Source organism: Lycium barbarum, chromosome 6 (assembly GCF_019175385.1).
Source record: "Lycium barbarum isolate Lr01 chromosome 6, ASM1917538v2, whole genome shotgun sequence".
Taxonomy (NCBI): domain Eukaryota; kingdom Viridiplantae; phylum Streptophyta; class Magnoliopsida; order Solanales; family Solanaceae; genus Lycium; species Lycium barbarum.
The window spans coordinates 120,777,032-120,789,344 of NC_083342.1; positions in this window are offsets into that span (position 1 = coordinate 120,777,032).

Here is a 12,313-nt window from a genome sequence, read left to right on the forward strand (position 1 = left end):
CAATTCAAAACAAACTATATTAGGGCCTTTTATCTGAACTTGGACAAAATTTAGAACAAGCTGTGAGATGAAGTCAACCAGTTCATGTTTGTATTTTTCAGATCTCTTAAAAGAAATGACAGGAAGAGGATAGCAAACAAGGGTCATATCATGAAAGGCTGTATTCAATTTGAAAGAAACATCAAGGATTAGACCTATAAGCAAACTGCCAGATAACAACAAAATAAGGAGACAGCCCGAGAGTATTATAATAACCTGACTCAGAATTACAATAATCTAGTGTCCATTTTGAAAGATAGAAACAGCCATCGATTGTTTATCTACTCCAAAAAGTACCCACTAGTCTTTTAACTATAACAGTTCCAAACTCAAAAATACAGTAGGCATGGAAGGTTGCAACATGATACCAGCAAAACAACTACAGTCCTAGGTATTAGGCAAGAGATTTTGATCAAGTAGGCTACAACATTGCAGATAACTCATCATACAAATTTAACCACAAAAAAACAACTTAGAATGATGTATGACAACTGGACTGAATCATGATCCAACTAACAGCAATAACATGGCAATCCCAAGAGATCTCTACACCAAGCAAGATTTACTAACTGTACTAATAATGTGTCAAATCATACTAAATATGTTTTTTGCAAATTATAGATGACTGAAACCAATAAAAAAAACAAGGGAACAGAAACAGGTACCAATGAATTTCCAAGGGGTTATGCCAAACTACAAAAGACTCATAAGATATGTTTCCAAGGGGATTATGCTAACTAAATCATCCTTACACATAAATCATATAAGATATGTTTTAACTACATAACTGGAATGACTTAACTAATTTTGCTGACATATCAACATATTTTAAACTGCCAATCTAAGATAAACAGAGCAGGGCTAGCAAATTACAGGAAAACCAAACCAGTTCAAAACGAACACATAGATGGGATACCCAATATCAATACAGAAGGACTAACATATTATACTGCCCTTAACATGAATCATATGTGCACACCAGATTCTTAAGTTAACAAACTTCACATCTAAACTTGTTCAAACATTGTCAACTGGAAAAAACATGCTAACCGAAAACTAACAAATGCTTTAAATCAAACAGGGTCCAATTAATTGATAGACAGGCTATTTAAATGAGCATTTAATGAAAGCATTTGATTAAACAGCGTTCTAAGGACTCCCAGTCAAGCTTATTTAGAACATTCTGATAATTTAGTCAAACAAACAATTCTATTAGCATGTCTTTACCCTAATCATGCTCATTACATAACATCTAAACAATAACTCTAGTTAAGCAATGTATGCATAAAATATTTAACCACTAATCCTGCTTACTAACTATAATTATAACTAAACAAACTAATATAACTTAATCCTAATCATGCTTACTACTGTAACTCTAACAAACAACAAAATTATCCCAATCAAATTTACTACTAATATGGGATTAAACACATAGCCTAAATAGTATAAACAACAATTCGAACAAACAGAAATAGTTAAGGAAGGGGGTTTACCTTCTTCGGATGCAGCGAAGTGGAGCGAAGGTTCCGATCTAACCTCGAACACTTCAAATATACTTCAAAATACTAAAATCCCAAATTTTATACACCCCTGAACCCAAACAGATGCCAAGGGAATAACAGAACACAGTGATGTGGACTTCGACTCGATATCGGGTAATACTGCTAAAAAACTAATGTCGTTCGTGGAGGGGATTTCTTAGGGTTTAAACGAATCTAAAACCTAATTTCTAGGGGGATTTTGACGGCTAAAACAAGTTATTCCTGGGGTTTCCCCAATCAAAAGTGAAACTGTTCTTGGGGTTTTCCGTTTTTATCCCTTTTTTTTTCGTGTTTTTCTCTCTGTCCTCCCCCTCCCTTGTTGTTGTTGTTTACTGTACTTTATAGGTTTTTTTTGTTTTCGTCGTTTTGTACTGAAAAAGGGGAAGGAGGAGCGGGAGAGAGAGAAAAGTGGGGGACAAGGGTGAGTGGGGAGCGGAGAAGAAGGAGGGAACAAGGGAGAGTGGGGGCGGCGGCGAGGGAGGCGGGAAAGGAAGAGAGGAGACGAAGGAATGGGAGAGGAAGAGGAAAGAGATGAAGCGGCGGGGTGCGAAGGAGGGAAAAGAAAATGAAGGGAAACCCTAAAAGGGTTTCCCTTATTTTGCTGAGAAATGAATTGGACCCGGTCCATTTGTGGACCGGGTCAAATTTTAGACTGGGTATTTAAGGGTGGACTAGTGAATTAAAACATGGACTGGTCTAAAAATTGAGATAGAAAATATGGTCTAGTAAAAAAATATTAGGAATTAATCAGACTTTAATTTGGGGTCCGGTAAGTCAAAATACGGACTGAGTGCAAGAAATAGTTTGGCTTCTAAATTTGAATAAGAGACACATTTTGATTAACGATGTACTAAGGGTGCCAGAATATCACCTAAAACGGAAATATGTAATTATAAAGACCCGGTAAAAAATTATATGATGTCGCAAACGACCGTGCAGTAATATTTAATAACAAATGCTATCATTAAAATGTGCGAAGTAAATGCGATGCGTATGCGGAAGTTGGTAGAAACGTTGAGAAATGCAAGTTTCAATAATACTAAATAATAACAGCAAATAAATAGCGGTAGTGATACTGTTAATAACAATAATGATAATGGTAATAATGATAACGTTGATGATAAATGGTGATAAAAACAATAATAGATATAATAATAATAGTAAATAACAAATATTGATAATTAAAAAATGATAATAATTAATAAAGCTAATAAAGATGATAGTAATTAATAATAAACGATAAATAACAATTATTGCAAATAACAAAATGATAATGAATTAATAATAATAACAATAATAGGGGTAATAATAAAATAATAATGATGATAATAATAAGAGAAATAATGATGATAATAATAATAATAAATAACAATTATTGATAAAACAATGATAATAATTAATAATAAAAATAACGATGATAATCATGATAAATAATTGATAACAAAAAATAACGCTGATAATAATGATTAGTAATTAATAATAATAATAATGAGAATTAGTAATAATAATATTTTAAGGATAATAGTAATAATTAATAATAATAATAAAAACGATAATAATGATAATAATAATAATAATAATAATAACAATAGCTGCAGTGGAATAATACAACGTGGGTGTTAATGAAAGACTAATAATTATAAAAATACATATTTTTTATTTTATTTTATTTTTTTATTTATTTATTATTTATTTTTTTTCTTATTTTTTTTTTTAACATGCCAGAAGTATAAATAGGTGTTTCGGAGGAGAGGCGGGACAAAATTGGGTGTCAACAACAACCGCCGCAATGTGTGAATTTAACCCCGCAAATGGAGCCTTTTTTTGTAGTGGTTGCTGGAGTTCTTTTGCATTTGACTCATTTAATTCTTTCCCAGTAACATATTCTTCTAATGCAGAATATGAGTTTGATGAAGTCCCATTAAATGATTTCGATGAATCTGTTGTAGAATAACGTAAGTACTTGTGCTCTGTAAACTGGATTCATCTGTGCCACGTCCATTGTTATTGTTATTCATAACAATTACCTGAAATCCATAGTGAAAAGTCAAACGGAAGGAGTCAATGTATCAAAAAGGGAAAAAATACAGATATGTATTTTTGAAGTCAAACTACCTACTATTAGCGAAATTATGAATGAAATCTGAGTTCGTTTCTGAACAGTTATTCGGACAGGCCAACCTAAAGCACGATAATGCTGCAACAAATCTATAATCGAGAATAAATTCAACATACAGAGAAACATGAAGTACCAACCAAACAAATGTGAGAAAGATGATATTTACCTTGGCAGGGATAAAGAAGAGGGAAAGAACGCGTCGTTAGGGAAGATGAGATTAGCCTGGGTAAAGGAGGAAGATAATAGAGGCAGCCCTCATTAAGCCACTAAAAGAACCCACACTTTGTTTTTCACCGAAAAGATGTGACTGTTGAGAACTAAATGTAATAAAGAGTCATTTTTTAAACCATTTTTAAAATATAAAAAGGCAAAAAAATGACAAAATAGATAAATACAAATCTTGAGTTTTAGTTGCGCCACGTCACCGGGCTATGTCCTGCGTTTATATAGATATATAGATATAGATTTTTTTTCTTTCCCAAAGGACCCTCAAAACAAATTAACAAAGAATTTTAATTAAATTTTGTGTCTGTCAGTGTATAAATTCGTTACATCATCAGGTTAAGTGTAATATGGTAATATGAAAAATAGAAAGTAACATGTTATAACCAGTTAGATGGAGTGAAAATTACTTATACTTTTAGAATATATAACTTAAATACAAAGAAATACTTATTAGTATTACTTTCAGGAAAAAAACATATATAATTAATTACTTGGATGGATTTTTGGCATCTAGACAATTCTAAAGCACTTACAATCTGATGATTCAAAAAATTAATTTTGAAATATTTTTTACTTCAATTAAATTGTATACAAATAATGATTTTGAAAATTTTTTGATTTCCAATTTACGTCCAAAGTAGTCATACAAGCTTCAAATTTGAGCTTCTGGCAAAAAAGAACTTTTGGCTAATTAGACTTTTATGAACAAAATGCCATTATTTCATTTAAGTTTACTTTAAAACTCGTCTCTCTAAGGAATAGACGTATTACTCTTGGAGTCACTACTAGCAAAGCTTACACGTGGGCGCAGATAGTGGGTTAAAGGGAATTATGATCTCAAAGGCAATAGCGGCTCAATACTGTTGTGGATCTAAAATCAAACTTCAATAATGAGGGCCTTAATTATTATTTTTATTACAAAAATAATAATAGTTTTTTTTTCATTTGAAATCAACTTTTCAAGGATTATGTAAGATATCTCACTAGCTTCCTCAAGAGCTCTTTTTTGACATTTTATTAAAGCTTTCGTTCTCCTTTTTTGAGTTTTGAACAATCAGATTCATATTTTCTAGTTGACGTATTTTATATTCTAATAAATAATTAAAGAGATAATATATATTACATAGTAAAATAAAAAACAAGCAAATTTTAGATGAAAATAATACTAACAAAATTGAAATAATATAATCTGATTCAGGAAGTTGACTACATGATTTGATAATACTTATTGCTGCCCGAGAAAAAAACACAAAAATAGCAAATTCATGTGTTGTAGCTCGTGTCTTTCATAGCAATATAATCAAATACTCTCTTGAAGAAACAAAGAAGAATATAAAAGTGTTGAAGTATAATATTGTCACGCTCCGAACCATGGCCTGGACGTAACAAGACACTCGGTGCCTTGCTGCATGTGATCAAGCAAACTACATGGCTGTTGAGTCAACATGGGACATGAACTGATGCAGAATATAAGTTAAACATGTATGACTTGTGAAAACATGGAGTTCAATAATCATTAGTCTAGAAATACTATTATATCATGAACGCGGAAATATAGTAATGTAGCCAACGAGGCTACTCAACTGAACATTTGACATGACATAACTAACGAGTCTATGAAACCTCTGACACGAGTCTGACTGCTAAACTGTTTACCGAGACAAGGCACCTGACATACCTTCACTACATAATTAACATGAAAATAAAGTAAAGATAACACTCCAAATGCAATGGGGTTCACCAATAGTTGATACGTTAGTAGTCCAAATGAGCAGATTTCTCATCTTGTAAATCAATATCTGCATCGTGAAATACAGGTCCCAAGCAATAAAAGGGGATGTCAGTACATTTGAATTGTACTGGTATGTAAAGGTGGCAACCGGTTCGGGCTAACCGGTTTTAACCGGTAACCGGACCGGTTAAACCGGAACCGGTAGAACCGGTTAACCGGTTCCGGTTAACCGTGTAATTGTTTACCGGTCCGGTTCCAATATTTTGGAAACCAGAACCGGTTTAACCGGTGAAATTTTTTTTTTTTAAAAAAAAGAAAGAGCCGGTGGGCCTTAATGGACCGTTGGCAACGGTCCATTTGCAAAAATGGTCGTTGCCAAACGGTCAGTTTTTTAATTTTTGGCCCCCAAATTTTTTTTTTAACACTTTAACCCATCCCCACCCCTATATAAACCCTTCTTCATTTTCATTTTAATTCACATCAATTCACTCTTCTTCATCTTTCTCTCAAATTTCAATCTCTCAATTATAGTTTCTTTGCAATAATTAGCCACAAAGTCTTATTATAGTTTCAACTTTCAATTATTAATTTTGCAATTATAATATTGTTGGTGGAGTTGGTGATTTTGCAACAATCTGAAGTAGCTTTGGTGGATTTGCAATTCTAGCCGCCTTCACTTTGTTGGAAATTAATCCGGCAATTTGGTACCTTCGTTCCAACTCTATCTTTATTTTTCGCAATTTAATTCTAGCAATTTATTTTTCGCAATTTAATTTACGCAATTTAATTCTAGCAATTTAATTTGTTGTAATTTATTTTCTTGTGATTTATTTGATTGTGATTTAAATTAATTCTATTTAATAATGTCAAAGAGATTAAGACGTGGTGCCGGTAGTAGTAGTCGTACTGTTAGGGGTGCGCTTAATGAGGAAACATTTGTGGAAGAAACACCTAATTTAGGTATTGATGTTGGTGGAAATAATCCACTTTTAGGTCATGAGGCAATGCAACAACATTTTACCGACACTTTTAATGAAGACTTAGATGATGATGATGAAACACAACCCCCCGAAAATCCCATAGGAGATACATGTCCTGCACAATCACATACACAAGACAAACCGCCTAGAACTCGTAAGCCAACAGCTAAAGTTTGAAAATTTATGACTAAGAATAGGGAAAACCAAACAGCTACGTGTACCCTATGTAGACAAGTATTTAGTTTTAAGCAAGGAACTGGTAAGGATGGTGGAACGGACACACTAAATGGTCATATGAGAACCAAACATATGGATATTTAGGGAGAACAAACGGGTTCAAATGGGGGGGGGGGGGGGGGATTCAAATGACGATAGACCCACGAACCGGTAGAAAATTTAAGTATGACAAGAAAAAAGAACGCGTAGAAATAGCTAAAATGGTAGCTTATGATTGTTTACCATTTTCCTTTCCCTCGGGTTTGGAGTTTGTTACTTACATTCAACGTTGTTATAACCCGTTATTTGAGGGTATTCCTAGAAGTACTTGTAGAGCCGATGTTATAGATTTGTTTAAAAAATATAGATTTTATTTGCGCCATGTATTTAATTCTTTAAATTGTAATGTTTGTCTTACCGCTGATTTGGGTCTTAGTATTAACCATTTAGATTTTTTTGCTATTACATGTCATTGGGTTGATGACAACTGGGTTATGCAAAAAAGAATTATAGCTTTTTTATATGACGAAGGAAAAGGTCGTCACGATGGAAAATTTTTAGCCGATTCAATGTCTACTATAATGAGATTTTTTAACATTTATAGAAAAACACTTTGTATTGCTTTAGATAATGCTTCTAATAATACAAAGGCAATTGGTCTTTTAAAAAGAGAAATAAACCCTCCTCTAAGAAATATTTTTCATGTAAGATGTAGTTGTCACATTTTAAATTTAATTGTTAAAGATGTTCTTGTGCATTTTGATGATTCTGTTCAAAAAGTTAGAAATGATGTTGCGTTTCTTTTTTGTAATGCTAATAGGGGAAGAATTAGAGATTTTAAGAATGCTTGTGTGGAAAATAACCTTAGACCTAGGAAAATTCAAGTAGAAATTGAGACTAGGTGGAACTACACTTACATTATGCTACAACAAGCATATGAGTATAGGATTCCCATACAACAAGTTCACAACAAATATAATACTGATAGTGAGGATTGGTTAACCTTTAGGCATTGGGAAGATGTTAAAGAATGTATTGAACTCTTAGAAATTTTTTATAATGCAACTCTTGCTTTTTCTAGACAATTCTATCCCACGGTAACCGGAATTTTAGCCTACTTAGCGGAAATAGCTAGAGTTTTACAAGAGTATAAATATAAACCCGATTATCAAGTGGCTATTTTTGAAATGATAATCAAATTTAAGAAGTATTTTTTTCCCATCCCAACTTTATTTATATTGGGTTCCCTTTTAAATCCTTGTTTAAAAGTTTCTTATACTAAAAATTTGGTTAGTCAAATTTATACATTTTTAGAAATTGAAGAGGGAGTTCAACCATCTTTAGCTGAAGCCGATCTCGCTATTGACGATGAGTTTCGAAGAGTTTTTACTCATTATTCTAGTTTGGAAGAACGTGCTACACCTGTTGCTCCACGCCCTACTACTTCTCAGAGTAGCAAAAAGGGCTTGTCGGGTTTAAAAGTTTTACATTCACAGCCAACTTCTTCTTCTACTGCAAACTTTGATGAATATAACTTTTATTTGATGCAGCCAAATGTGGATATCAACCAACTGGATGAGGTGGACGTCTTAGCATGGTGGAAGAAGTACAAGGCAAGTTATCCGGTACTTTCAAGAATGGCTCGAGATATCCTTACGGTTCAAGTATCAACTGTGGCTTCGGAGAGCGCATTTAGCCAAGGAAGACAGCAAATTGGAGACCATAGACATTCATTATTCGGCTTTAGCTTGCAAGTACTAGTGTGCATTCGAGATTGGATTAGATCGGAGCGACGCAACCAAAACTCAGAAGCGGAGGAAGGCGAAGAGGAAGAAATTGAAGATTTGATAGCTAGTGGACCGGACCAAATGGAAGACTTTGAAGATATTTCCATGACCGAATATGATGTGGGGGAAATTAACGAAATGGTTCAAAATTGGTGATTTTATTATTCTACTATTTTTGTACAACTCATGTATTATTTCCAAGTTAAAAAAAAATACAACTTGCAAATAAATGTTATCCAAGAATGAATAAAATACATGGCTCATTGAGCTTTCTTCTATTTACTTGTGTTCATATTTTTACTTTTATTAAGTTAGGAATATACCTAAAATATACTAAGAATATACTTATAAGTATATTAAGTTATATAGTATACTTAAACATATATAAGTATATATAGTATATATAGAAAAAATAGTATATATAGTATATAAGTATATATAGTATATAAGTATATATAGTATATAGTACATATGTATATATAGTATATATATTAAGTTATACCTATATATAAGTATATATAGTATATAGTACATATATATACATATATATAGTATATATATTAAGTTATACCTATATATAAGTATATATAGTATATAGTACATATATATACATATATATAGTATATATATTAAGTTATACATATATACATATATATGTATACGAAAAACACTATTTTGTATTGCTGACTTGCTGTTAGGCTGTTAGTCAGTAAATATTTAAACTTTAATTATAAAGTTGTATAACATATGTAAATATACCTACAATATACAAATAAATACTATAATATATATATATATATATATATATATATAATACAAAAAAAAAAAGATTTTAAGCACTCCAAACCGGACCGGTTCCGGTTTGGAGTTTAAAACCGGTAAACCGGAACTGGTTAAGCGGTTCCGGTTTTTTAACCGGAACTGGTTAAGCGGTTCCGGTTTTTTAACCGGAACCGGCCGGTTAACTAACCGGTTACCAGTCCGGTTCTGGTTGAAACCGGTTAACACCTTTACTGGTATGTAAAGCAATTGAATGAAATAAACATGGCACATGAAATAATAAGAATTGAAACTGAAACAGTAAGTTGAACATGAGCATGAGCATCACCTGCCATGAATATATATATATATATATATATATATATATATATATATATATATATATATATATTATATATATAAAAGAATTTAAGTTGGAGAGCCTTAGTATAACCGATATGTAACCGCTACATGAGCACGTAGTGTCTGATCTCTACTTGATCAGCTAAGCCATCTTGTACTTTACCGGGATACAATACATGAACATGACATGAATAGATCCAATAACCCGCAATGAGTAACATAAAGGAATCGTCCTAACTAGGTAGAGCGATCCTTATCTTGCGCTGGCATACGTAATTTCAGTTATTAAACCTTCTCGGTAATCTATGCAACTCCCAAAACATGAACGTGGCTATGATTGGCTTAGAAGCCCATGAATTACATAAACATGATTGCAAACATGATTCGTAAGTGTAATATAACATAAATATAGATATACAGTATAACTTGTATGAAAACATGGAAGCATGTAGAATTTCATGAGAATAAGCATAATAATTCATATCTTGCATTTAAGAACCTATGGAATGCAAAGCATGGTGTTCATGGATTAGGGACGAATTTCTAATAACCAAAAATGAAATATTAAGAACACAATAACGAATTATTAATATGAACACAATATATCATAGTACATGTACTTAGAGTCATTATGAGCTTGACTAGAAACCCTAATTTTGGTGAAACTTTGTATTTTCATGGCAGAACGCGGCGTAGCGAAGAGCAATGATATTCCCACACATGGATAGAAACTCAACATACTTTAATCACTCCAAAACTGTAGAAAAGGTCTGAACTTCATGAAGAAATCCAAAAACTTTAATCTTGAATCCTTGAGATGAGTTTTCTTCGAAACCCTAGATTTAGGAACAATGAAATGGATATATGTTAGAATTCACTTGAAAGATTTAGAATAGGCTTACCTTGGTGTATTGGATTGATGGGAGGAAAGAACCTTCATGCTAGAGCTTGAGAGTATGTAAAATGGGATTAAAAACTGAACCCACGTATTTATACTATTTGTTGCATCGGGATTTGTACGAGCACCATGTACGGCCCGTACATTGTGGTTGTATCTGGAATGTCAAATTCCGGTGACTTATGTCCTCCACTTGCCATCAATTTTGTTATAAGAAACACGTTAGGACAAACTTTAAGATGAATTTATTATCTTTCCCAAGATCTATCATGTCAATTTATCAAATGTATAGTGTAGTGGTGTAAATTTTATTAAATTCAAATCCGTACAATAATTTTGGATTATATTAAATTCAAGATATATTAATCCAAATAAATTATGGGCTAATGTAATTGGATTAATTGTTTAAGTCCAATAAATATGGATTTAATTAAAAAGGTCCAAATGCATTGGGCTAGCCCATTTAACTGGGCTATAAATGACGAGTCTATTTTGTTAAGCCCAAGATGATGTCTTTTCCAAGAGGCCCAGCTTGGTGCCACATGTCAAATGACGTGGCACGCCAAGTCAAACGAAAGAGCCAATAGGATCATGTCATGTGTCAAAATGATGCAGCATGCCTAGTCAAATCAAAGGTCAATGAAGATGCGCATGTTCCGGCCAATCAAATATCGGCATGTCAGCTTAATTCTGATTGGTCGAAAGAAGTCTGTCCTTATCACAACTTCTCCATCCTACAATTATAAATAGGGGTCTCATAATTCAGAAAAGAGATAGAAATTCTAACAAGAAGCCAGGGAGAACTCGTGGATCAAACGCCGCAGATTTCTCTACAAGCTAAAAGCATTCAAGCACTCAAGTATTTCTCTAGAAGTTCTAAAGATCTAGACGAAGATTTAAGACCAAGCTCAAAAGCCCTTGAATTCAAGTCCAAGTCAAAATCAAATCCATCAAGTTCAAGATCAAGCTCAAAAACCTTTGAATTTATTGTTGAAAAGACGAATCAGAGGAATCATAGAGATTGTAACACTCATATTCTGAAATCAAATACAAAAATTGTTGCGATATTTTCCTGTCTTGATTATTATTTTCTCGACGCGAATTTTATTGTCTACGTGTAGATTGAGTGTACTTGAATTCACGAGAGCTGATGAAATTATTTAGTCTACGATTATTGTAAGAATTTTAGAAAAAGCGGCTCATTCTTTTCAACAACGGATATTAGAAAAGAACCCTATGGTTGATTAGGGGACCATAACCCAATTTATAGTTGCGCATGGTTTGTGTATCATTAAATTAGTCAATCACTAAATTAAAAATAACATCCTATCCGTAAAGCTCCATAGTTTATCAGGTGTCTTAGGCTAGTTCAACTTTAATACTTAGCATATCACATTTAATTTAGCTGAGCCATTTTCACGATAGCAACAAATGCATTATAATTTTTACAAGTCCATCAACCCTAACAAAACCGCCAAACAAAGTTTTTTTTTTTTTTTTTATTTGTGTTAACTAAATTAAAGCATATATGAGATTGTTTGCAACAAATTTTAATATGCGGAAATAAATTACAACCACAAACAAAATATGTTGAAACAGAGATTTTATTGATGAATATTGCGGGTACAAGATCTGTTTACTCTCTTGATTC